This window comes from Ammospiza nelsoni, chromosome 15 (genome assembly GCF_027579445.1).
Source record: "Ammospiza nelsoni isolate bAmmNel1 chromosome 15, bAmmNel1.pri, whole genome shotgun sequence".
Taxonomy (NCBI): domain Eukaryota; kingdom Metazoa; phylum Chordata; class Aves; order Passeriformes; family Passerellidae; genus Ammospiza; species Ammospiza nelsoni.
Window position 1 is genome coordinate 14,775,646 of NC_080647.1, and position 23,979 is coordinate 14,799,624.

The following is a 23,979-nucleotide window of genomic DNA, read 5'->3' on the forward strand; positions in this document are numbered from 1 at the left end:
ACTACTTCACCTTTTCTCCCCAGGCAGTGTGCCTTGATATCAAAGGAATACTTGCCTCCTTAAAGAGCAGCTGGGACTGAGTGGCTGGAGTTCAAAAACTGTTCTGAAGGTAGAGTGGGGTGTTATTCTTTACAGAAACTATGTTAGAAAAAAGAACAAACTCAATAGCCACATCTGACTGCAGCTGGTACACAGCTCATTTGGATGCCGGCACTTATTAAACAGTTTACTCAGTGCTGAAGTGACCCAGAAAGATCCTCAAAGGCCACTGATACTTAAATCAAAGCTCAGAGAAAATTGATTTGTGAATGATATCCCCATGTCAGTGTCCAGAATGGATTGTGTGAGATCAATAACATGTCCTGCCAAGCTCTGGGCTTCTTACCAAAACAAATCAAGACTATCTATAGCAGCTGAAAACATGAGAGACTTCATAATAATTGAATAATGAGATATTCTTGTGTCTTCATTCAGAACATGAATGTCTAAAGCAATCTTGAAGTTTACCCCAAGGATCAGAATCATCACTCAGTAGAATCAATGTTATATTAAGAATGGTGCAGCTCCATCCTACTGATCTCAAATGGAAAGGATGAAACATTAGTGTCAGAAATCATAGTTTGAAACAAATTACCCAGCCAAGAGAGACCCAGGATACCTTCATGCAGAAACCTAAGATTAACTGAACCAGAGTAAATTATTATAAATGTCCCAGAGAAGCCGAGGAACCTTTCACAAAGAGCACAGCAGAACGAGATGGACACATTAGCTCATTTTACCAGTGGGAAACAAGCAGATGAAGTGCTAAGTACTCAGCAAACCCACACAGCCAGACCTCAGCTCTGGGGAGATAAGCCACTCATTTCAGGGAGTGTGCACCATGTCTATTAAATGGACTGGGAGTGGACTGAAATCCACAGCAGCAAGCATTTGAGAGGTTCCTGTCAAAGGGAACTAAGTAAAGCACTTTGTGGCTGGAGCATCTTTACTTTAAAATGCACCTCCATCTTTACTTTAAAAGGCACCTCTGCTGTACAAATGAATAGAGCTTGATTAAATATGACTCAGCTCCTTTATAACACTAGGATCAAATTCTCTGCCTCTTGCTCACTTCACACTTTGTTATAGCTGAGGACATCATTGCCATCAGCCTGCAATTGAGCTCAGAGCTGCAGCCAAGCACACCTTGGATTTGCTGGGCGATGCCTCAGTGAATGCTCTGAGGAAGAACAAGTCAGAAATCCCACAAGTGGGAGCTGTGCTCCCTGCACAGCCCCAGGCTCTCGCTGCCAACACACACCAAAGCACATCCATCACACTTTACCCCTCAGTGCTCCTCTGAGCTGCCAGAGCCAGCTTTGTGCTCAGGCTGGGATGAACCAGGAGCACAAAGCCCTGAGTGCTCCCTGATGGAGAGAGCCGTCCCTGGGAGCTTGGGCAGCGTGATCATGGCTGTGCAGCAGCCTCTGCAGAGGGAACAGTGACACTGATGGCTACTCCCCACACCAGGCAGATGGCCAGGAAACCCCCAGTGTCTCCAGAAAAAGCCAGCCAGCCTCCAGGCTTCCTGTGCGTGGGAGCCTCTCGGGCTGAGCCGCGCTGCTGCAGCGGGCACAGTCTGATGGCTGACATTTGCTAGACCTGCAAGAGGTTTCTACAGCAACCACCTTTCCAGCATTACTGAATGATGAACAGCCTCCCTTGCCTCTTCCTTCAAGCTATCCAAACACTTCCAGTGGCTTATTTCCCCCCTGAACAGCCTCTGCTGCTGAAGTGCACTAGCACACATCCCAGTGTGGGGACAGCAGACATCACCTGCTGCCAGCCCTGGCCCTGAGGAACCACAGACACCAACACACCCAAGCCATGCTGCCCTCAAAACTGCCCAGGCAAACTGGCACGATGCTTTTGAGGATAAAAAGTGAGATGGGAGTTCTCCTAATGCCAAATCCTGTTAGTCCTTCCCCTCCCAGAGCACTCTATTACACTTCCAGCTGAACAGGCACGAGTAGACATTTTACTGTCTCAGGAAGTTTCCTAAAATCATCTGCAATAACAAAATGTCACTCTGGAAATTTGTAGAATGGCAGCTTGTAACACATCACAGTAGCTCAATTGGAAGGGCATAATATATATTCTAGCTCGAAATGTAAGTATTTTTAAGTAAGCATGGTGCGTGCCTTTGAAAGACACCTACACAGACTACAAAGCCAGTAATTTGTAAAAAAAGAAAAACAGCTTTATTCTAATTCTGTTTTGAATAAATGTACAAAACATAGGAAATGTGCCCTGTGACTGTGCCAAGATGCAAACAAGGATTAAAAAAAGTCTGTTAACGATGTCATACCTTTAAAACAATTTTATCCTCAGAAACACTCTAATTACAGAGGGTAACATTTCTCTAATTTGTTCTTTTTTCTCTTATTTCATTTAAAAAGAATAGCAATTACCCTATATTTAGAAGAGCAGATGACTGAGTGAAATGAATTCTTAGACCCCAGCACCTCTAAGATATAGTAATTGCATTTCCAGTGAAAAATATTCATCTCAGTCCAAATTTGGCTCCAAGAAAGAAACAGTTCTAAATACTTGCATAAGCAAAAAAACAAATTCTTTGTAACAAACACTGATTTTTGTACCTTGAATTAATCTGAGCCCTTAAAATCATATATTTAATGCACTGGCAGGTAGACAAGTGTCGATAGGTAGACAGGAGAGTGCTGAAGGGAATTAGATGAATGCAGCAGATCAAAACAGAAGTTGGTATTTCTTTACACAGCATGTAATCAAACCACAAATTTTTTTTGCCTCCAGATATTTTGTGGGTGTTGAAATTGACACTGGCCAAATTAGCAGAGAAAAGTGTACAGAAAACTATTGCAGTGATATTACTTTGAGGTCAGTGCTAGCCTCTGGTTCTGATCAGAATAGAACCAGCATGCAAAAATCCTTGCAGGAAGGAAACTTCTGCAGCATATTGCCATCTCCTGGCATCTGTGGTTGATGTGGTTCCTCACAGCACACATGGGACAAACACTCATACTTAACCAGGAGTCATGGTTCCCAGGTGGATTTCATCTCCTGCCCCAGGAGGAAAAAGCAAACCACAGTTCCTGCGTGTCACTGAAGAGCTGAGATGAGCACAGACTGCTGGCAGAAAAACAAAGAAACTCAAAGCCATTTTGGCATAGTCACAGACCATCTCTGTGTGGAGTTAATTTGCTGTCAGATAAGAGTTCCTTACATTTTTTGTGTTTTTCATCAAGAAAGATGGCAGCTATGAAACTGAGTCACTTTTGTCAGAGCTTTATGCATATGGGTAAAAAGAGTTGCTTAGCACGGCTATTGGCATTGTTCAGTGCATGAGAGTCAGAATTACCAGCTACTGAAGAAGGAGGTGACTGAACAATCCAAAACACAGCAAATGGAAGCAAAATTAATTAAGTCAAATGGTAAAACAAAATTACTCCAGATCGTAGGAGAATGGTTGTACAGAAAAAGAAAAAATGTCTGTTTCTTGTACATGTTCAGTACTTCTACAATCTGCTCCAGGATATCTCCTGGGAAAATCTAGTATAACACCTAGGACAAATCTGGAATAACAGCAACAAAATACCTGCTTACACAACAATGAAGTGAAGAACTCTGTAAAATTTATCTCTGTATCTTCAAGAGTTTTTCATGAGAAACTCACAGCAATCTGCATGAATCATTCCTTTTCCAGCCGTGAACAGGAATTTGGAAAAAGTTTCAGCTAACATTTGTTGTGTTTAGCCAGTGCCTTGTATCTATTGGGATGGAAAAATGGATAAAAAAGTATCCTTCAAAATGATACAGGAATAAAAACTATATATTTTGTCTCATTATGACATTTGACATATATGCAGACCATATATACTATTTATAAAAAAGAAACAGAGCTAACACGTGCAAAATAAGTACTAAAGATGCTTATGTGTTCGAAATCCTTTTCTAAAATGTTCATTGGGTTGGCTAAAAACTAAAATATGTGTAATTTTCCTCATTTTAGGCTTCTGATATTTACTGTATTTACGATTCACTTTTAACTACTTTAAGGAATTAAATGAAGACAGGCAGCAGTTTTAGTAAATAAATCCCAGTACAAAGCAGAACCTCCCAGCAGTTAAAAAGGCAACACAGTGAGCTTGAAGCACCTTTATCATCCTGCAGCTGCCACAGGTCTGGCTCGGGCCATTCACTGACGCACTGCTCTGCAGAGTGCTCTGACCCTGGGGAAGATCAGCAGAAAGATCCAGGAGATGCCTCAGAAAACTCCCAGGGAATTCCAAAAGGAGCAGAGTGCCCCAAGCAATGACAGCCCTCACTTGGGTTCCCTTGCAGCAGCAGACAATGCAAACAGCAGCCCAGGACAGACCCCAAACCTGTCACTTTCTGAGGGGTTTTGCTGCTTTTGAAGATTCTTTCACACATCCCAGGGAAAGCCACTGTTGTGGTTTGTAGAATAAAGTTCACACTTTCCCACTGCTTCTTACCCCGCTGCACCGTTGATGCAACTGAAGAAATTTGTACAAACCAGACTTTCCAGTGTTCACTTTAAAGGTTCATAGCTGCCACAGGCTTTACAAAAATAGAAAACAATTACATCCAGTTTTAACATTATTGCATTGCATTATTCCCAAGGGAATGAAAGAATTTAAATTATTCTCTTCTCTCTCTCTTATCTAGGAAGTAAAGCATTTCTAAGTCTGAAATACCACACCAGGAAGTGTAAAACTACGTTATCTCTTCTCTGCTAGTTTGTTTTCCTCAAATTTACATAGACAAATGACTCAGAGACATCCATATCCCTCTGAGAGTCACACACCCAAGGGTGCAGAAAATCTCCATCGTGCCCAAGAAGTACAGAACATTTTGCTTGGTCCCCCACAGCCATCAGTGTTTATACTGTCCAGAGAGGGGCTCAGGGACATGCAGCCTCCTGGCTAAAGCAACAGCTCATCTCAAGGGCAGCACTGCCAATCCTTTTGATTTCATCATCAATAGAGTGGAATTTAAAGTTTTTCCAATATATCCAACTCCTGGGCATCAAGTTACATGAGAAATCATGTTTATCTTTAAGTTTATAGTCTGCATTTTCCTAGAGCAAAAGAAGGCTGTCCTAAGGCCATCTGGATCCCCTAAACATCACATGCTCCAGCACAGTCAAGCACAGGGACATAACCTACACACAAAGAATGATGGTGACTTTTAGCAGAAGGATTCTGTTCTTCAGTGCTGCAAGTTCAAAAAGGCTTGAATGTCCCAAGGGGCGCTTGTCGCAGACATTTTTTTATGAAAATCCTTTCTTAGGATTCTTTCTTCCTGAGAAGCTGTGAGGCCTCAGGAACAAAATGTAAACAATGGTTATCTGCTGCTGTGGAATGCCACAGGTGCATCTGTGATTGGTCTCGTGTGGATGTTTGGATTTAGTGACCAGTCACGGCAGAGCTGGCTCTCTCTCTCTGTCCGAGCCAGCTGTCTTGGTTATCATTCTTTTCTATTCTATTCTTAGCTTAGCTAGCCTTCTGAGATGAAGCTTTTCCTTCTGTTCTTTTAGTATAGTTATAATGTAATATATATATCATAAAATAATAAATCAAGCCTTCTGAAACATGGAGTCAGTGTTCTCATTTCTTTCCTCATCCAAGAACCCCTGTGACCACTGTCACAGGTGCTGAGCAGAGGATGGGCTCTCAGATGATGGGATGGCCAAGGGAATGGAGAGACCACCAAGCAAGAAAAGCAGGTGATGGGATCAGTGTCCAGGGAGACACTGCTGGCATCCCACGCTTGGCTTGAACATCTGGGAGTAGGGGATGCTGCTTTGCCATAGTGCAACACCACACTAACTAGGGATTTATTTGGATCTGTGCCACTGCTCACATCCAGCTGGGCTGTGACACTCTTCCTGAGCTTTGCTTTTCCCCTGAGCTGTTTGTTTTACAGCTCCTGGAGCTGTCAGCATGGAAATGGGCATGGAGCAGCATGATCTCCTCTGGAAACCCCTCACTACTGAGGGAAACTCCAGAGGAGATGAATGGGCCTCCAAAGATATTTTGGTTCTTGTCTCACAAGTTACAGTGATTAATTGATGGGACTGTATTTTATTGCAAATTAAACAATTGCACTCACATGCTGTTACAAGAATTTTAGCTGGTATATTTTTCTTTCTATCCAGTATTGCAATGACTTGCAGTCTTGACAGGACGTGTAAGAAAGAAGGAAAATTAAAGCTAGAACAGATATAATTATCTGAGATAGGGAAAGGTTGCTTGAATACCATTTAAGTACTATTGTAAATGCAAGGAGCCAGTTTTCCATATACTATACTTGGAACAATCCTGTTAATAAAATGGGATGTTTGCTAAGAAGCAAAGCTAGTGAATATTGTTTTCATCCCAATGTCAGCATCTCTTCTCTTATGGAAATATAAAATTATTCTGGTGTGATTTGTCATTCCATAACTCCATGTGTTATATTAATTTTTTCATTTATTGGCAGAGACTAAAATTATGTTTGAAGCCAGAGGATAAATTTCGAGGCTCAGTGCTGTTCTCTGCTCACAGTTGAAGCATCTGTAGCTGCATCTGGAATTTTTGTATTGAGTGATATGGACAGTTAACAGAGCAATGGCACAATTAATTGAATTGTTTCAGCAAGTTCATGTAAAGAGTTCCTTACAGCCTTTTAACTCCAAAAGAGCAGTGATCTCTTCACACATTTCTGAGCGACATGTTTTTCGCAGTAATTGATCTCAATGGAACCACTGCCTAATAAAATATCCATAACAGTAAACATTTTCTATCCACTGATGTTCTGTATGTCAGCACAGCATCAGGAGAGCATCCTCTCCTTCAATTACCTTCATGCAGCTCATAGATCAGCCTTCACCTGTTATTTAAACATGCAATAAAGCAACAGTTGGATGAACACCACACTGTAAGTAAGCCCACAAGCAAACACAGACCTCACACAAATACCTTCTAAACATGAGAATATAAATATTTTCAAATAATCCATCTCATTACAAAGTGCACAAACATGTGTCAGTAACAGGTGGTTTTCCTCGGTTCTGATGAAATTGAGAAAGATTCATTATCATAAGAAATAGCTGCCAAAGCTTACAGATCATCTGAGGAAACTAAAATTCAGAACTGAAAATGATGTGGCATTATTCAATTACAGCTGTCTGCTGAGCAGAAGCCATCTGCTTGAACTCAGAGTTCCTAATACCAAATCAAGTTTTTCAACTCTGCCTCAATCCTAGGACTGCCTCTAGGGCTAGGGAAAGGACACAAAACCATAAAGAAGAAATTTTTTAGGTATTTGGTTTTATTTCAGCATAACCCAGTGGCAACTCAGATGTCTGTGCTATGCTGACAGCTGCCTGGGAGCCTACATGGGATTAATCCTCCTTCTCAGCTCGGGCTCCCTCCTGACAATGCAGCTGGACAAACTGGCTTCCAAATCATGATAAAATACCTGATATCAGTAACAGATAAAATATTCCTTGGATATGAAGGGTTCCTTATTCAGAGAACATAGATCTGTCATCTTTTACTAGCTAACATTTTTATTAAATCTTCCAGGAAGATGACAAATTTGATAAGAATTTGCATACTCACTGCAAACTTTGTACTGCAAACTAGCAGTGCTGGCTTTGAGCATAGGATGCAGATGTTTGGTCTGCTCTACCTGCCATGCCCACTCAGTATTTTTTACCTACGTCTTGGGCTATAGAGCATGAAGTGAGATCTGCTGTTTGAAAAGCGTCAGTGATTTTGCCTCCCTCTTGCTGCAGGCTGCTTGATGTGCCCAGGATGTGATCCTTGTTCTGCCCCCATTCAGTGCAGCCCTGCACCTAAGCAGAGTGTAACCCACACTCAAGAGCTTTGGGGAATTTAGGGATATTGAAGGAGTTCAGTGAATCAGCTTTGCCACTAGGGACAGTGGGTTAATGCTCTGCTGCACTTCATGCCAGTGGGAGGCACAGTTTGCTGTCTGATGAGGTCAAAAGCCAGTACAAGCAGTTGGTGAGACTGATGCTGGCAAGAAACCACTGCAGCCAAAGGAAAGAAGCCATATTTTGGTCGTGCTTAGAGATAATAATTTTCATTCTTGGTGTTTCTCAGGATTTGCAAAACACATGCCACATTTAGTGTCCTCCAAGGAAGCTGATTCCTCCATCTCTGATTCTAAGTGATTATACAGCTAGGAATGCCAGTGTGAGTGTGTTCCACAGCAGCCACTGCCAAAAGCAATTACTTGGGGGTTGCTCAGAAGCCAAGAAATTCTGGTCCTCACCCTTAGTGCCATCTACTGTCCTGCTGTCACTGCATCCCTTGGGTGCACACCTCTGATGTCTTGTGAAGGCTGACCTAGAACAGAGGCTAGAGGGAGTTAAATAAAGTAGAGATTTATTAAAAGACCTCAATGGATCCACCTTGGGCAGCATAAGAGCCCAGCCAGGGCTACACCCAAGATGAACCAAAATGGTCACAAAATGGACAACCAAAGTCATGGGGTCTCTCATTTTTATAAGTTCTGCTGCATTTGCATATTGGTGTTAATTGTCCAATTCCAGCTTTAGGTTATAAAGTCCCATCCTTCTTGTTTTTCTCTCTTCAGTCCATGTTGTTTGTACTCTTGGGTCTGAAATTTTGATAATTTGGCCTTGGTCCCCAGCTGGAGCAGGAATTGTTTTGTCTCCCTACTCTGTGAAGAGAGCTCACTACCCCCTAATAGGAAGCTCAGAAGTAAACACTAAAGCAGCACAGAATCTGAAAAATATAAAAGCTGAAACCTGAGGCATCATCTCCCACTTGCAAAGCCTTCCTGCCGCTGTTCCCAGACCCCTCCTAACCAAGAATACAATTTTCATTACAGCAGAAATGTCAGGCTGGAGCTCAGCACACTGGGAACAGCACCTTCAGGGGCTCTCCCAAGGGAATAATAATAATAATGATAGCTCATTTGCTAATGAACACTGTTCCATGTGCACTAATCCCAAGGAAGTGTGTGAGCATATGAGCAAGTGTCACTTCTCTGGGAGTCTGTTGATCACCATGCACCAGCTCAGCAGAGAAATCTGTGCAGGTGCAACCTGCCCCAATTAAAAGGCAGCACAAGGAAGGATCATGGGCATTCCCTGAAACAGGAGTGGAGGACAATTCATCCTGTGTGTAAGCAAGAGACAGACATTTAATTAAAGAACTCTAACAGCAATCTAGAAAATGCCTGTATTGCTATCAGTTCTGTACTCTATAGCAATAACCTGCTGAACCATGCATGTACACAAAATATGCCCAGTTTGCACCCAGAAATGCACAGTTATCCATGAGGATTCCTGATGTGTGGTGTGGCCCAGATGAAAACTTAGGGAATTTTGCTGATAACTGTCTTCTAACTGAAGAATAAGATGTAGAAATGAGAGGAAGCAAACAAGTGCCACCATAATTTAACTACTTGATCTTGTCTCAAATCTTGAACAATACTTGAAAAATATTATTTCAGTAGCCCTTATCTTCTAGCACAATGTTTCGAAGTCTGAAGTTAACATCAGTTACCTAGCAGTCCTTCTCCACTTCTTCCCCATTTTCCCATAATTCTTAAATGTTTCCTTATTTTGCCACACCATTGAAACCCTGGAGGCTTCTTTCACAGGCCTGAAAATAATTTTCCACAAGGAGACAGGGTCTGAAAGCTTTATTGGCTGGTGATCCTGCCAGGGAGCTCATTTCTCTCAGCAGCACAGGAGGCTTTCCTGGACAGACACCCACAGGACATGGGCAGAGACAGCAGAGAGCTCCTGCTGCAAACCCCCACCTCTGTGGTAGCAAAAATTACCAACATTAAAGGCTCATGATGGGGTGTGTGGGCAGAATCATGGCCTGGGGATGTCTCTGCATCAAGCCTTGGAGGGAAGAAGGCCTGCAGCCCTCACTTGGCATGTGGCAGTGCCTCCCTTTGCACCTGCCAAGGCCTGCAGGATAATTCCATGTTCAGCCCAGGAGCACCAGAGCCACAGGTAAGAGGGGGCTCAGCTGCTGGCCCTCCTGTAGGAGTCTCCATTCAGACTAGCATATGATATGATATGATATGATATGATGCTCAGATAAGGCTGGCTTGTCCCAAGCCCCTTGCTGTGAACAGAGCAGGTCACCCTGTCACAAGCACCCAAGCATCCAAAGCATTCCCTGGGGTCTGGGAAAGCTGTCTGGGAATGAAAACAGGGCCCCTGCAACTCTTCTCATCCCATGCCCTCCCAGAAGAGCTGTTACACCCCAACCAGCCTGATGAAACATCATTTTAAATCATCCCTTTACTCCCAGCAGCAGATTTGTCATTTACTGTCACAGTCCAACTGGTATAACCACGTAATTTGACACTGAGGATTTCCATGATTGTGAGCATTTTGTGCACACCTTGTTACTAGCTAAAACTGCTCATTTCTCTCAGTCGGTTATAAAAGAAGTTGGATGTGATTTAACCTGAGGTTATGGTGTTTTCCTACTGCAGTGCTTACAGCCCATTATATGCCCACTTGTTGTCAAACTGTTGGATGAGGACACATAAGAGTCAACTCAGCACAGCTTTTCTCACAGATCCAAAGGTTTAGAAACACTTCAGACTAAGCTATCACATGTACCTCCATCCTCACATCCTGAAATTCAGGTGGCATCCTCAGCCAAAAAGGAAACAAACAGGCAGCAACACCAGTCCTGCCTGCCTTTCTGTCTCTCTCTCACAAATGATGCAAATACCCAGTTTTGAATCCTGAGAAAATTAAAAAAAAAATCTGCTGAAAACTGCAGTTCAGGACAAGTGATCCCATTTCCCATAGCAATGTTTTGGCATGTGGACCCTATTCCCCATGGGTAACACCAGAGAAAGTGCAAATTAACCTGTGACCACCCTCTGGGTGCAGCTGAACTCAGAGCTCTGAGTTTTGCAGAAATTGTGGACCTATTGTGAGTCCATTCACATGAAGTAGAAGTTTAATTTAACATGGATAAATGAAGCGTGGGTGTACTGATATATTAAAAAGAATACTATTACCCAGAAAATTATAGTGGTCTCATGAGGTGGTAAAGGAAATTAAAGAAATTATATTTAGTTAAGTTATACCATTGGGGGTTTTGATAGTCTTGTTTTTGCTTTGTAATCAAGTGCAACATTATTTTATTATCATGGTTATACTATTATTACTGTGTAATCTTGCACTTGATTACAAATCAAACCCAGTGATAACTACAATAATAAAATAATGTGTTAACATAATAATCTAGCTAAACATAATAAAATAGGTGCTGTTCATCAGGCACAGCATTGCCAGCCAGTCAAGGGAGGGGACTGTCCCACTCTGCTCTCACCTTGAGCTGGGGACAGCTCTGGGTGCCACAAGAAGAGGAGACTGAGGACAGACCTCACTGGGGTCTTCAGTTCCTCATAAAGGGAGGAGGAGAGGCAGACACTGATCCCTTCTCTGGTGACCAGAGACAGGACCCAAGGAATGGCCTGAAGCCATCAGGGCAGGGTTAGGATGGAAATTAGGACAAGATTCTTCACCTGGAGGGTGGTTGGGCACTGGAAGGGGCTGCCCAGGGAAGTGAACACAGCCCCAAGCCTGAGAGATCTCGTTTGGAACAATGCTCTCAGGCACATGGTGGGATTTTTGGGGTTTCCCATACAAGGCCAGGAGGTGGACTCAATCAACCTTGAGGGTCCTTTCCAACTCATAGGATATTCCATGATTCTAAAATTCTAATTGTTGTCTAAAACTTCACAAACACAAATGAATAATATTAGTGCTATAGAACAATTAGCTTTTCCCAAAGTACAAGAGGCACCTATCCCAATATGGACTAGAAAATCGAGGAAAAATCATTATGGAAAGTAGATAAAGTATGGTGTAAAAGTTATATTTCAAGGACTTCACCCTGAAAGTTGTTTTTCCTGTATTCATGCTTGTCAACATCAACTTACTGTGTTCTATCAATCAATTAATCTTGTTCTGCTGCTGTGCATCCTGGATGGACACAGACAGTTGGATTTGAAAGAGAAAGTGACTCACTGCTCTTGGCTTCTCCTGAGTTAAAATGTAAATCTCCCTTTCTGTTAATTTCAAATTGACTGATCAGAAGAAACCAACAAAAGTCCAACTGGCAAATTCAAAATTTTAGCCAACAAATCCAACAATTAGATAGTGGAGAGAGAAGTAATTCCCATTCAGAACAAGTGCAAAGGCAGAAGGGCAGAGCTCTGCTGCCTCCCAGCCCCAGCCATCAATATTCACAGGTGTCAGATATTGCATTTGCTGGGAATGTCCTTAAAGGCAGGAATGATGCATCTGACTCCATGTTCTCAGAAGGCTAATTTAATACTTTATTATACTATATTATATTAAATAATACTATAGTAACTATACTAAAGAATACAGAAAGGATACTTACAGAATGATAAAAAGATAATAATGAAAACTCATTACTCTCTCCAGAGGCCAAACACAGCTTGGTCCTGTTTGGCCAAAGAGTCCAAACAACTCCCACCAGAATCCAATAAAACAATCTCCAAACACATTCCAATGGAGCAAAACACTGGAGAAGCAAATGAGATAAGAATTGTTTTCCTTTTCTCTGAGGCTTCTCAGCTTCCCAGGAGAAAAATCCTGGGTGAAGGACTTTTTTCAGAGAATGTGAATGGCACAGTCAGACACATTTACAGGCTCCTGCATCCCAAGCCTGTCATGCAATTTCATATCTCAGCAACACCAAGACCTTTCCATGCAGCTGCTGCCTCTGATTGAGGATGGAAATAGACGTTTATAAAAACAAGCAAAACACCCCAATCTTACCAAAAATAAACATGTTGCAAAACAAATTATACATCAGAAGATGGAGAGGTGTTGGTCTGAGTAACAACTGGTCTGTCCTGATAACTCCAGCACTGCTGGAGAACTGAGGCTCCCACCAATGTGTCAACAGGAATGGAAATCAAGCCCCCCAAAAAAACAACCATGAGTCAACAGCGCCTTATCAGCCACCCTGCCTTGCCCATTAAATCCCACACCTAAGAGCTGATAGAGGAACACTTCATGTTTGTATATTACTGATTGAACTTTCTAGTCCTGAACCTTTTTCATCTAGGAAGCAAGACAGCATCTTGGGTGAGTGATTCACTCAGTGAACCCACGGCTCTCCCTGTGCTTATCAGACTGCCTGCAGGAAGAGTAAAACTTTTCCTACAAGAAAACTTGTTGCGAGCAGAAAACACAGAGTGGAAAAGTGGAATATATCTTTGAAATTAATGCATGAAACCCAAATTTTGACATAAAACGTATTTTTAATCACAGCCTAGGCTCCATGACAGGTTCATGCACAAATTCCCCTCATGCCATTAGCATCTTTAATGAGAATTTTGGCAGAATAGCCAGTAAGAATGCATTTGGTTCCTCTTGTAAATTGTCCATTCAGGAAAATATTGGATTTTGTCAATGAGGCAGTGTGCAAAATAGTGCAAGGCTGAACAACTGTCACGTGGCCCTCTTCCATCTATATAATTTTCATTTCATTTCCATGCAAGCAGATGAATTACAAAGAGCCTGTTTCCCAGCATGTGCTGATAAAACACAAAGTAGGAACTTACTGCTACTTTTACTGTTATGTGTCAGGGAAGTGAAATAACTTATGAGGGTATTTTAATGAATAATAGACAACTCTAGAACCAGAATTTCAAGGAATATGTTATGTCAATTGGATAGAGACAGTAAAATCATAATTTGCTGAGTAGAATTTAACGATATCAATTCAACTGACGGATGAGAAAGGAAGTAGAATGAAAAAGCTGAGTTAATTCTGAGTAATTACCCCAATCCTGGAAACACGAATAATTTAAACTAATGTTTTACTCTGGAATATTTGTCTTACAACATATTCAGGGGAATGGTAGAGATTTAACCTCACTTCTCTGTATTTCTTTGCCTGTTGTGTAAAGCAGCTGTCTATAGCTGTACTGGCCTGCCTAATGGCAGTGATTTCCCCCATATTTTTGAGCATAAAGGCTAAGCTGGCCCATCACATCCATCTCTTCTAAAAATGCAGCAAACTATTGATCAGGTCTTGGCATTTCACCAGCATTCAGGCTGAGCCCTCAAGGCAAGAAATTATGATATTATTGTATTGATCACATAAAGTTACCATGCACTAAAAATAAATCTTACTTATTTTCACACAGTGCTTCCCATAATATAATACAGCAGAAGCACCAGAAGTGTTAGGATGTACACAAATACACCAAACAGCAAAATGCAGATGAGGCATCCATTTATATCCAACAACAAATGTCCTGAGTGGTGAAGCAGCTTCAAGTTGTGCCATGGGAGGTTTAGGTTGGATGTTACAAAAGAATTCTTCACTGAAAGGGTGGGTGAGCATTGCAAAAGGCTGCCCAGGGAAGTGATGGAGCCACTGTCCCGCTCAGAGAGAGGAGGATGTGGTGCTCAGGGACAGGGTTTGCTGGTGCCCCTGGCTGTGGCAGGTTTATGGTTTGATTTGATGATCCCAGAGGTCTTTTCCTACCTGGATGATTCTGTGGACACAGAACAGACACTGAACAAGAAAGAGCTGTTCAAGGTGAAGCCCAGACAGAGAACACAAACACAGCTGACCAGCCTTGGGGTTCTGGGTTTTCCCTCAAGTTCCTGCTATCTGCAGGTGCAGCCAGGGAGAGGAAGCCATTTGTTCATCTTTACAGCAGACTGCAGTAGGACCATTCCTGGAAAGTGTGGCTGCTCCTTGACAAGTGTGGAGAAACACATCCTACTGACTATTTCCTCAGCCCAATTTCACTCTGCTGAGAGCAAGTTCTCAGCATAAGATAATATGTCCCAGATATTTGGTGCATGGAAGTGTTGCTAGATTTAGCTGCAGACACCTTCTAGGAAGGAAAACAAGGAGCTTGTGGGTAAGAGAGAGCAGAAGTAAAAGCAAAAACTGGTGTGGGGTGTTCAGGATGGGCAGAGTGGCTGAAGTCAATGAGATGCACTTCCCTGTCACAGCTCACCCGTGATCACAGCTTTGTCTTAAAATCTGGGTCACAAATATGATGATTCTAAGGGGGGAATATTTTATTTCTCACTTAACTAATATTAGGGTAAAGATTAGGAGGAGTTGCTGTTCTCTCAGTCAGGTGCAGGCAGCAGCTCCCTGGGCTGCTGGGACACCAGGAGTGAACATTTAACTGGGACCTTCTCCAGATGAGGAACAGAGGAACAGACAGGTCAATCTGTGTGTACAGTGACACAGACTAAAATTAACTCAATCTTGGTAAAATGTTTGCAGTTCTAGTTAAATCCTTCCTCTTGATTTTAGATTTTTAAGGATGGGGATGAAACACACCCAAGGAGGACTCTGGGTCTGTCTCACATGGCTCCTGTACCTGGAGCTGGTGCTGTTCATCCTCTCAGATGAGCTATATCTGTCTGGGTGAAACACATTACCTGTCTTCATTTTATTTGGTATCTCCATGATCTGCCTGGTGCCTTTATGAAGCACCAAATTTACTGCTGGAACCGTTTATCATCAAAGAGTCTTTCTTTTTATACATGACAATTCCGGTTTTCTCATTACCTTGTATCAATTTCTGGGTTGCTACAAAGCATGGGAGTTTATATTTCTTTTCAACTAAACTCATAAAAGTTAATTACAATGAGGCAATGCACTTACAAAACTACTCCTGGATCTAACAGGCCATTGTAATAAAAAGTAAATAAAGATTCATGCATTTTAAAGCACATTTAGCTTCACTGATCTAGAAGCAAATTGGGCATGAGAAGATTGCACTGACGGCATTAAAACTGCTGCTGTATTTAAATTGATATCAGTAAAACAGAGATCTATAAAACAGAAATGTAACTATACACACTGCAGATTTTGGGGACTTTACACTCCTGTGAGTTATAAAACCTGTTGTATCTTCCAAAAATTTTGAGCAAAAGGAGGAAATAAACACTACAATTGGATCTAAAACTTTATTTGCATTAAATAAAAACATTTAAATGAGTGCAATTCAAAATTATTCTAATGAGTCATTCTTGCACATAAAAGATTTATTTTGGTTGGGCAATTCTCAATTTCACCAAGCAAACAAGACAGACCCATCCAATTTGATGTCTAACATATGAAAAATAGCTCCCTGATTGGATGCAGCACATGAGCTGTGGGTAAACTAGAAAAAGATATGGCCTTATGTTCAACAACTGAAATAATCTGAAGTATTTTAACATTTCCCTTCACCTCTTAGGAACAGGCAGGGCAAGAGTGGATTCTGCCAGTTTCTTCTCCACATTTTTAGAGGCAGCATCCCTCTAAAAAGGAAACACCCTGAGATGCCTGGGTGATGGTTTTGCCTCTTAGGAAGTACCAAGGTGAATGAAGGCTCTGTTTTTTCACACTGCAGTGTTAGGATTTTCTACTTAAAAACTGCTTCTTGCAAGAAAGGTAAGGGGGGTTTGATTTCATAATAAGTTACCCAGAGATTTGTCCTGGCTTTCTGTTGCTACACACTAAAACACACATTTTTATCCTCAGCTTCCCAAAAGAAGACAGCTGGAAGGAAAGAGGCTCTGGAAAATGGAAGATATAACTGCAGCAGCTCAGTGATTTAATGATGCTTGCTAGCAAACAAGGACACAAGAAGTCAGAAAGTTCTTTTCAATCCTGCATTCCTGTGGGACAAGGAAACTCCCCTTGTGGTCTTTGTGTTTGCTTTTCCTTATTTGAATTATGCAGCTCAGCACAATATTTTTCTAAGGTGAGTTTGCTTCCTTTATCTTGTAAATATTTTTGGCTTCTAATCAAAACCAATGAAATTAACAAAAACCCCTCAACAATCCCAGCCAACCCAGAAGAGAGGAGTTCACTCCTTTCACAGCAGGAAAAGCAAACCCCAAGTGTCTCAGGGAGAGCCAGCCTCACCAAGCCAACATAAAGAAATGCTTCATGCCAAACCACATTAAGCAAATGGATGCCCACAAAAACACACTTCAGAATCAGGCCCTGCACAGACCAGGAGCACATTTCAGCACTGAGCTGAGTGTTCCACACTGTGCAGCTCTGGGTGACCTCAGCTCGACAAGTGCCAGCTCATTTCTCTCACCTGTATGTTCCACACAGAACTCCCACAGGAGAGTGCCTTGTGCTCTGGATGGTGGTGCTGAAGCCAAGGAACAGCAGTACCATGAAAGGAGCTGCACTGCAGTGCCAGAAGAGATTTCCTTAGGCTCAGAGGAGAGCAGCAAAACATCTCAGACCCTTCAGGCTGAGGGATGCTGCTGCAGTCATGCCAAGAGCTGCAGCCATGGCCAGGCAGGAGGAGAGTAAAGAGGTTGGAGAAGAGAGAAAATTGCCCTGGCAGAAGTCCTAGGCTCTCTGCATGTCCTGTCAATGTTCCCACTGGCTTTAGCACAGTCAGAATCTCCCCTCATGGATGTTTTAGGAGACCATTCCCCAGGTCCCGTATGCTTACAGTTATTTACCTGCAGCCACTGAGCAAAACAGAGGAGCAATCCATCTAGAAAATAAAATCTAAGGTGCTCTGTAGCATTCCTGGTTTTCAATTTTCCATATTTAAGGGGGGAAAAAAGAAAGCACTGGATGTGTCCTTTTAAATCTCAGAAACGAGGTCTCATGCTCCCATGCAGGTCAGAATAACTGCTTTTGTCCAGGCCTTTCTGCAAGAACCTCTGTCTGTGAGAGAACCTGTCAGACCCATGGGGCAAACACTGAGTCCCTGCAGAATCCCTTGGCAAGCTGTGAAAATCTGGGCTTCAGATTTTCCTGGGAAAGGCCAGGCTGAGCCCCCAGTGCTACCACATGCCAAGGCTGTGGCTCACACACTCCTGACCTGCCCAGGGCCAGGCTGGGATGCTGGCACAGCCCCTCATTCCCTGATGTGGAATGCAATGGAGTGTTGCCTTATAGTGCAAGAGTTCTATTGTCATTACACTGCAAGGTTCCATATTGCCAGAGTTTCATACCTCCTTGATGTTTCTTGTAGGCAGCTCCTCTGGGCACTGACTCTTCCTCATCCTCACAGCAGCCATCTGACTCCAGTTCCCACCAATCCACTCTTTTATAACACTCTTCTTATTGGCTACAGCTGTGCCTGTTAACATCAGGCCTGCTCCTAATCCTTAATGACTGGCTCACCTGCAACTCTTTAGGGGGTAAGATTACTTTCTATACTACCTTTATTTACTCATATTCTATCCCCCTGCAATGGAGGGCATACCCAGGGCCTTTGGGATCTCTGCCCCTCTCTAGAGGGGATATTGATCCAAATCCAACACAATCTGACTCAAAGGGTGTGCAACCTGTACATTTTATTGCAGCCATACAATCTTCTCCAAGCTTCTCTCACGATAGAAGCTACCAGAAACAGAGGCTGCTGGAAGTGTTTGTGCTCTGCTCATCTGTGCTGGACTGAGCAGCCTGAGCTCCATGGGCAGCAGCCTCGTCCCTGGCAGATCACAGGCTAAAAGTCCCATTAACCCACAGCAGGCAAAGGAGCTGGCTACTTAACAGCAAGAGGTTTGGCAGAGCAAAAAAAGCATGTTTACAAATGTGGAATGTTTATTGTTCTCTGATGTTTTCTCCTAATGCTGGTGGATTGACAAGATCCTCTTGTCAACAGGAACAAACACAGAGGGGACAGTAAAGAAAATCTCTGCCTGTTCCAAGAAGCCAGCCAGAGTCAGAGCTGGATGATATACAGGTGGCACAGGGTAAAGAAATAACAAGAAAGAGGCAGGTGGTAAAAAAATTAAATCGCAACGGCTCTGCCTTTTTATCTGACAGCAGAATTTGGTCTTCAGAGTCCTATAAACTAATCCTCCAAAATGTGGATAATGGCTGAGCTCAAATGAGTCACAAGGACCTGGCACAGAACTGCCAGGCCCTACCCACAGCAGTGAGCAAGGTGCCATTGAAACTCTCTCTTAAACTGGCATTGATTTATTCCAAAAATTATCTTTGCACCACAAACCCTCTGCTGCATCATCCAGAGCTCAGCAGCAGAGGAAGCAAGATCAGAGACCTAAGGCAAGGGGTCTGCTGCTTTCCTCCTGGAAATAAGAAAAGATTTGCCACGTACAAATGGCCTTGAGCAAAGGGCAAGAAGTTGTAGGGAGCAGCTCCTGTGTGAGATTGGGCACTATTGTAAATTTAGGTAACTTCGATAAGGGGGAGACTGATGAGGACAGCATCTTATCAGAAGGCTAATTTATTACTTTATGATACTATATTATATTAGAGAATACTATACTATACTAAAGAATACAGAAAGGATACTTACTGAATGCGAAAAAGATAATGATGCAAACTGGTGACTCTCTCCAGAGTCCTGACACAGCTTGGCCCTGATTGGCCAAAGAGTGAAAACAACTCACACTGGAGTTCAATCAAACAATCTTCAAACACATTCCACATGAGCCCAACACAGGAGAAGCAAATGAGATAAGAATTGTTTTCCTTTTCTCCGAGGCCTCTCTGCCTTTCAGCTTCCCAGGAAAAAACCCCTGGGTGAAGTTCAGAGAATGTAAATGCCATAGGGCACCTGGGAGCTCAGGCAGAGCTGCTGGCAGCCCTGCCATGTGGGCATACTGAGTCCTTTCCTTGGAGGAAGGTGCTTGCTGACCACAGGAAGCAAATCCTGGTCCCCACAGGCTCCTCAGAGCTGCCCAGCTCATGGCTCACACCAACAAACTGCAGCTCCATGGCCCTGGAGTGGCTCCTGCTGCTTGGACATGCTGGGTAGAATTTGAGCTTCCCAGAAGTGTTACAGGGTTGGAAATTCATTTTCAGCATTAGAATAAATGTGAAAGTTACCAGATTTTTGCAAGAAGGAAGTTATATTAAAAATATATACTTTCAAGACAGAAATTCTAGTTTATGGCTTAAATTATAGTCTGATACACCCCGGTGATTATGGTGCTACTGGCTAAAGCTTTGATTTTTTGCAACACCATAAAGCTGGCAGAATGGGGACTTGGGCTCCACATGCTGCAAAGTATTTTCACCAGCAATGAGAATAACCCATCCCTCTTCCATCTTCCCAGGAGAAGGGCTGCAGACAGGGATACACTTCCACAGCCTCAACCAGAATTAGACAAAAGCACTCTCAACACCTTTATTTGCCATGACAAGCTCCTCAGGATGCCTCCAGAGCAGCAGCCAGAGAGATCCCCTAATTTCCCACTTTTTCACAAGACACCCATGGCAAAACAGAGCCCAGGCTCCCAGGAGCTGCAGGGGAGAGAGGCTGCCCTGGGGAGAGCAGTGGCTTCCAGAGCATCCAAGGAAGAGTAACAGCATCCATTTCCAGAAGGAAGGAGCAGAGCAGAACACCTTGAGGAACGTGACCTTCCTGCCCAGAGCTGGGCAGGGCAGGACACAACAAGGCTTTGCTGAGAGGCCAGGAGGGACATGTGCATTTATATTATATTATATTATATTATATTATATTATATTATATTATATTATATTATATTATATTATATTATATTATATTATAGTTATTAACCCCATGTCATTCACACTGCCTCAGCTAACACACATCAGTGCAGGCAAGATTCCAAAATATTCCAGCTGTCTGCAGCTGGCTTTACCCAGGAGTTGTAGCCCCAAACACTTGCTCTGACTTTGGTCCCTGCACACAGCAGAGAGCCTGGGCCAGGGTTTGGGGTGGTGGCACTCCCACATGGGGTGGGGGAAACACTCAAACCATGCTGCCAGACAAAGCTGGGGCATTGCTGACACCAGGGGCTGCCTGCTGTCCCTCCTGCTGGGGCACAGGGGTCTGAGGATGCAGCTCAGGTGACACTGCCTGCTCCTCTCAGATGTGCTCACATCCTGCTCACCATAACACTGCACATTTACCACAGCACAGAGGGCTGCCAAGGGAAGGACAGATTGTCCTGAGGGAGAGAAAAGAGCATCCATACCATCCATACAGAAGACTTATGCCAGGTCTCCATGGAATTTTTAGGAGGAATTTGCAATTCAAGCTGAGGTTTTACTAAAATCTGAATTTTTATGGGGCTGGTTCTTATTACATTAAAAGTGACAAGCTTTCTAAATCTGTCTGTACAGGTGCAGCATAAGGAGAAAAAACTGCTCAGCTACCAATAAGTACATGACCATCTGCCCAAAGAAGTGATGGCAGGTCAAGTGCTGAACACTGCTATAATTTAATCTACCAGCAGACAGACAGATCTAACACCTGCAGGTGTTAGAAATGAAGAAAAACTGCTTTCCACAAGATCCACTCTGTAGCTCTTACAATATCCAAATGTAGAGACACTGTTCAAAAGACAAATACAAATCCATCTAATACTTTCACATAAATAAAACAAACCTCCAAATGGACAACAGTCGGTTTGCAGACAGCAGAGACTTCCCTGACTTGCTTTCCTGAATTTATACAATTTATTTATGGACTGCTCCATTGCTTGCAAGTCTTGTAACCAAAATCCACTCCCAAAAGGAGGAATTCAGCAGAAAGCAAGCCAAGATATAAGCCTGACCAGGGAATTTTCCCCTGTGCCCTTCCCAGAGCAGAACCTCCCTATCAGTGCTGTCTCACCCAGCACAGCTGCAGCTCCCCATGGAGGAGGTGGAGATGACTCTTCTCCAGTTCTATGGGCTCCTCACTTTTGCATCTTTCTCAGCCTGGTGAGGACCAAAGCTTCAACAGGGATTAGAAAGGTGTGTATGAGGAAGCCACTTCAGTTAAACCAACATTCCCAGACAAGAGGAACAATGAGCATGAGTGTTTTTTACATTTTACTTCATTGAAAATAAACACAAATAAATATAAATAAAATTAAAACTGCTTTAAGCACCATGTCTGCATCATGGGGTACCTGTGCCCCCATAAACAACTTAACTGCACCCATGGTTTTACACCATTTCTGCCTCCCCTTCATTCCTGGTCAGCCCTCACACATCAGGGCTAACAAGCTGGTTTTGGGGTCTTTAGCATAACTACTATAAAACTGTAACGTGCCTATAAAACAATGTCTAGCAGATTTTTCTATGAAACTAATTGAGATAAAAGGAAAGAAATGGAAAGGAGTAGAAAACATTCATGTTAATTTGCTAATATCATATAAAGTATTTATCTCAATGGAGAATGCTGCACTAGAGCCATACACAGCCTGGCTGTCAAAAAAGTCCTGGGGATGGGGCTGCTCCATGGATGAATAAGTGAAATTTTATCAGTTGGACAAAAAAAAAAAAATATATGTATATCACGTCCAAATGACTGCATCCACCTCATATTGGTGTCATTCTGCAAATATCAAATTTTGCTTCTCATCTTTCATAACAGAAGCAAATAAAAATCTTGAGGAGATTTTCAGACAAGACATCACTAAAACACACACATCAAAATAATGAGAAAGAATAACAAAAGGCTACAAGTTAAATTGCTCTGACAATTTTTGAAAGCAATTCTGCTTTAATAAGACTAGAGAGAAGATGACTTTCAAGTACCATAGAGCACTGTGGTCTTTCCTTCAAAGGGCTTTGCACTCCTCAGATAATGACACTCATCTGGCTTCCAGTCTTTATTGTCCAACATTAAAAGTATAAAAAAACAAAAAAAAAATTAAGTAAACTAGATAAAGAGCCAGACATAAAGTATAGATAACCTCAGATAAAATAAAAAATTACATTAAGAGGAAATTTATGTGTGTGGAGAAAATCCAGCTCTGAATATGACAATTAAAAGCTCTGAGTCAAATGTTTTTGAAGAGGGTGATGCAAATATAGGTTTAATAGATTTAATCACTGCTGAGAAAGGGTGTGGAGCAGCATTCCCTCCTCTTGACAGGTATCATCACCCTCTCAGTGCTGAGCTCTTGTGCTGATTTCAGCCCTTCAGCCTTTGACTCTCACTTGACCTGAAACCATCAGTTTTCCCCCAGTGCAAGCCAAAGCTGTGCAGGTTCCTAATGCTGTTTCCAGCAGGGAATCATCATAGGGTGCCACATTTTCAGAGGCTCTGAAAAACCCTGCAAGTTAACATTTAGCTGCCTCAAGGTATTTTACAACCAGGGACCCACATTCAATGAGGTACAGAGAGTATCCATTTAGTATTCCCCCCTCCTCTCACTCTAAGCACAATTTAAACCTTGAGTAGCAGAAAAGAAAGTGTTCTATGGATTCAGGGCACATCATACAGAGATTTCTTTCCCAACAGCAACACAGACACACCACAACTTAATCCCATTTGTCACATCAGGTAAACAGGCAGTTGTTCATGTGGAGAAAATTCAGTAGCAGGACACTCAATATCTCAGCTAAAGTTTGCTATGAATCTAATAATCTGGAAAGAGGGTAAATAATGATGTAGTAGGATTTTCAGATTTCAATTATTTAGGTTAGCTGAGGGACAAGAAAGCTTAGGCACTTGGAAAGAGAATAAATGCTGCTGGGTGAGCACAGAGTGCAGCAGCCTAAGGATCCTACTGATAGCAAAAGATAAACTCACCCTTCCTGTTGGATATAAATTTCAATGCACACACCCCAGGTCCAAGGTGTCATTGGAGAGAAAAAAAATAATCTCCTCTCTGAATTTATGACACAGATAGTGCAAGCAGTGTAGGGGTTTCCATCCACTCACACCCGAGCAGAAGAATAAAATGTAGTGGTTACTTAGCACAAATAGAAACATAACACATTTAAAACTAACAGGAATAAATAATAAATTCTGAAAGTAATGCAACTGTCAGCTGGAACTTGGTGTAGTCAAGACGCATTTAAACCCATGACTTGATCTGGTCTTTAAAATGCCTCATCATTTCCAGATACCTGAGTGTCACATCAAAGAGCTGAGCTGCCCTGCTCCCCCTCTGCAGGGAAACCAGCACCAAAGTGTGCCCCAGTGCCCAGCACATCT

General features: G+C 42.6%; 1 protein-coding gene across 1 annotated transcript in view; it reads right to left on the bottom strand.

Annotated features, from left to right (window-relative positions):
• The window catches only part of HTR2C (5-hydroxytryptamine receptor 2C), a 75,305-nt gene that overhangs the window by 13,498 nt on the left and 37,828 nt on the right, over positions 1 to 23,979 (bottom strand). The gene's annotated exons all lie outside the window — the stretch shown is intronic.